The sequence below is a fragment of the Epinephelus moara genome, chromosome 5 (genome assembly GCF_006386435.1).
Source record: "Epinephelus moara isolate mb chromosome 5, YSFRI_EMoa_1.0, whole genome shotgun sequence".
NCBI classification, from domain to species: Eukaryota; Metazoa; Chordata; class Actinopteri; order Perciformes; family Serranidae; genus Epinephelus; species Epinephelus moara.
The window spans coordinates 33,407,632-33,412,284 of NC_065510.1; positions in this window are offsets into that span (position 1 = coordinate 33,407,632).

The following is a 4,653-nucleotide window of genomic DNA, read 5'->3' on the forward strand; positions in this document are numbered from 1 at the left end:
AAACAAAATGTTACCATAATTATGCAGATGACACACAAATTTACATAACCATATTACCAGGGACTTTGGTCCAATACAAGCTCTGACTGAGTGCATTGAACAAATCAGTTATTGAATGTGTGACATTTTTCTCCAATTAAACAAAGGCAAAACTGAGTTAACTGTTCTTGGAGCCAAGAAGCAACAATTAAAAGTCAGTGCTCTGTTGACGGACCAAGCCAGAAATCTTGATTTAGTCATGGACTCAGACCTGAATCTCAATAGCCACATTAAGACAATTGCAAAGTCAGCCTATTATCACCTTAAGAACATATCAAGGATAGAATCACTTGTGTCTCGGCCAGATTTGGAAAAAAAACCCCACTGTCCATGCATTTATTTTCACTAGACTTGACTACCGTAACTGTCTTTGCTGAAAAAAACTGATCAGACAGCTGCAGCTGATTCAAAACGCTCCTGCTTGAGTTCTCACTAAGACCAAGAAACTGGATCACATCTGTCCAGTTCTATTCTATCAGTTTCAAAATACTTGTTGGTTTACAAAAGCACTGGATGGTTTAGGTCAGATTCAATTCGAAATCAAAAGCCTGTAAGATGCATTTAAGTCTGCCCTGAGAGATGCGGGGGAGCATTTGATGACTGTGATAATGAGACCAATTTCTCAAGAATAAACATTTGTTTCCCAACCACAGAAGTGTAGATTAAAATGTCATGATTCTCTACATGCAGGATACCTGACTACAGACTGAACTTTACAATCTTTCACAGTTATGAGATACAAATCTGCATGTTTCCAAATTTCTTGTGATAACATCAACACAGCAGCAAAAAGTGCGCTGCCTGAGGAAATCAAAGGAAGTGCAGGTTTGTCACTGAGGGTGATGAACATGATACTTTAATGATGGAACTCACTAACACTAGAAAAGAAGTTGGATGTCGACCTGGTGTTTAGACGAGGACACATATAAGCAATATATTATATTACATTATAAACCTATGGCAGTAAGGATGTCCTTCTGATGTTACTGTGTCATTTTAAAAACACACACCTCGTGTCAACAACAACAACAAAACAAAAAACCTGACTTCATCAGTCTCTATTTCTTAGGTTAGATCTCCTTCTTTGACACGAAAAATCACATTTATTCAGGGAAATCATTAAGGGATGATGGCTTTTAGACATCATTTTGTTATCTGTTTCTCTGAACACTGAAGGTACAGGTTCTTTTTTTCTTTGTTTGTTTTGTTGTTGTTGTTTGTTTGTTTGTTTTAGGTAAAATTTTAACTTTGGATACTATGCTGAGATCAAATGTCAAGGAGTCCAAACAGGTCTCATCAGAATCAGCGTCTTTCAAGCTAAAAATAAAAATGATAAACATTTGTTAAACTAACAGTCAGGGTAGTTTACAGTAGGTGGATATATGGCTGGGGATACTGGGACAGTTTTAACGCCTTGTTACAACCATCTCTGAACCAAGTACCTCCATTTATATTTAAAAAAACTGAAGGCCTGAACAGACTTGATTACACGCCAAGTTAATGATGATCAGTTGCATGCTAAGTCAGTGGAAAAGCAGGTGATAAGATAACAGGGAAAAAAAACAGCAAGAGGCAGAACATTTCCTGAGGATGGCACAGATGGGAAAAAAAAATCTGTGCCAAAGATAATTATAACTGTGCTGATAATATTCAGTATAACAGCACGACCTCCAGTGTGATATTGCTTTTATACAACAATTCTACAAGCACCATTTATTAACGATAAAAAGCCGCAACAGGTTATGATTTGTTTGTTTATTTAATGATATATTTAGCTCCACCAACACACATAGTCCAGCAACTGGAACAGTACTGTTGCCAAGCAACACACATAATACTCCTGCACACTAGCTTGCTACTTAGTGTAAGCTAGGTCTACACTTTGCCACAGAGCAGCTACTTTGTATCATGTAAGCTACATCTGTGTGTTGCCATTTATTTTGCGACCAATGAATGAATAGTCACAGTAACGTGAACGATAAATAATCTTTTCATTTTGAGTATTTGTTTGATTAATTATGTATATTTATAGACATGTTACAACCATCCCTGGTATATGTGACAACTGTCTCCATACACTGGGAACAGTGGAGTACACAGTTGTAACAGTGGAGTGACTGTATTTAAAACAATTTTGCAAACTGTGCATAGCTCAGAAATCCAATATCTACATTGTTTTAGTAGCTGATGCTTCAAAGCTTATAATATAGCAAAATTGGCTATTTCAGGATAAACGGCTTTTGATTTATTTTCTGAATAAATCAAAAACCGTTTATCCTGAAATAGCCAATTATAATATAAATCTGGGTTTACAGCATGTCACATATGCAAATGAATGTACGATGGCCCCGTTAAAATGCAAAATCAACTTCTAACCTATCATAAAATGGATACAATTTATTCATAAATACACAATGTGTTGTGCTGTACACAAAGCAGTGAGTAAAGCAATCATAGATTTACAAAAGCTCCTCTTGACACTGCTGATGAGTCATTAAAGTATCTAGGGAAGGTTAGACAAGTAACCAAATGAAATGTATATGCACTCTGGTGTGATTATATACACTTTAAAGACTTGATGATGTCAGAAGTGATTGCAGAGTTGAACTTGTGACAATTGCAATATAATCAGGTGTTATATGAAGATGATAATGATGACTACTGACAAAATAATTAATTTAGTAAGGAATCAGTCAAATTATTGATGATATATTTCTGTCTTCACTAATTTTTTGAACAATAGCAGACATTTTGACTTGTCAGGAAAGCACAGTGTAACACTAATGGCTCTGTTCTATTCAAGTGTCCAAACAAATGGTGACACTGTGACAGTGAGCCAACACACCAGGACCCTGAAAGTGAAGCAGTTACATGGACTTTAGCCATCATTCATTTTATTATTGACACCTGTGTTTTTCCTGTGGTGACATGTTGGTGTTCATACATGATGATGAGACACTTCCCCTGCAGCTTATCGATCGCCAGTCTAGGGCAAATTTGGATGCTGAGTCATGGAGCCACCACCTTCTCACAGATCCAGAAGTTTCGCTGTTTACATGGTGAATCATTCCAGTTGTATTCCCTGTCATAAAGCTTTATTTCTCCACAGTCTTCATCAATGCCTTGATAGCTGTTGGGCTCCCCAGCGTTCCAGTAGCTGAAAACAAACATCAAAGAATGTTCTTAGCAGGAAACACAACCAAAGAAGCTGGAGTGAAGTCTTGGCGGGTCGCCTGAGTGTTTCAGCATTGCAAAAAATAATTTTAGTTTTTTGGTGACCCAAGATGTACTAAAGTTTATTTGAACAGTGGTGCAACAGCTTGGCCTAAAAAAAGTTAAACTGCTCAAATCTTTGATCAGCCCTGAATGAAACACCTAGAAGAAGCTGAGTGATTCATAATTTCCACCTCTGCAACACATAAAATCAAAGGTGGTGCAGGACTTCCTCCTCACTCACCTACTGGAGTGCTGCTCAGCAGCAGTGCACTCAGTACTGCCACCAGCTGGAAGTACTGGTGGCAGTAGTAGGAAGACTAGTTCCTTAATATATAGCAATACTACATATTAATCATTATCTTTAATAAAAATGGAATTTATGAACCTTGTGTTCAGTGCAGTCCCATCCACCCATGTCCATGTCCCCTCTGTCTCACTGTCAGTCAGTCCAATCCACCTGAGCCCTTTGAACTTTCTTGCAAATTCCTTGTTTACAGTAAGAGAGAGAGAGAGAGAGACAAAAAAACAATATAAAACATAAATGAATACTATAGCTGCTGCGCAGCGATGGGTCGGGTCCGGGCATTTTTAGGCAATTCTGACCAACAAGCAGAAGAATTGGAAGACATTGAGGAATTTAGCAACACAATCTGCCTTTTGCATCAGCTGAGGCTTGAACTCACAACCTCTGAGACTAAGAATCAATTTCTATCTCACTGAGCTAATTAGTCAGTGACAATTTATGTGTAGCTTCACAAATTGACTAAGCCAGACATGCAGGTTTAGCAGCCGTCCTTGCATGGAATTTATTTTAACAATGATGGATTTGCTTCATCAGTGAAAAACTGACGTTTAACTAGTTGAGCTATGTGCAAAGTGAAAAGCCTCAGATGGTTTCACACTGAAGTATCTGGATCTTTGTGCAAAGTTTGGTTTATTTTCAAGCATGAGAAGGTAGATTTTCTAGAAGAAAAAAGACTTGAAGATGCTGCACAGTGATCAGTCACACTCAAGCATTTTTAAGCAATAAGCTGGAGCACAAGAAGATGTTTACATTACAATGTGGATTCTGCACCAGTTGAGGCTTGAATTCGCAACCTCTGGAACCTAAGACGGTCATCTACCGCTCTGAGCTAATTGGCAACTCAGCAGTGGCTTCACAAATTGAGTAAGCCATTCACTGTTGTGTAGGAAAGCAGCCATCCGTGCATGGAAAGGCAGATTTGAAACCACTGTAAAAAATTCAGTTATTAAGACAAAAATCTGAAAATACACATATTGCATCTAGATAGCATGGAGATGTTGGTAATTTGTTTGTAACAATGATTGATTTGCTCCATAAGTGAAAAACCGATGTTTAAAATTGCCATTTTTACATTGACTCCAATTGTTCACATT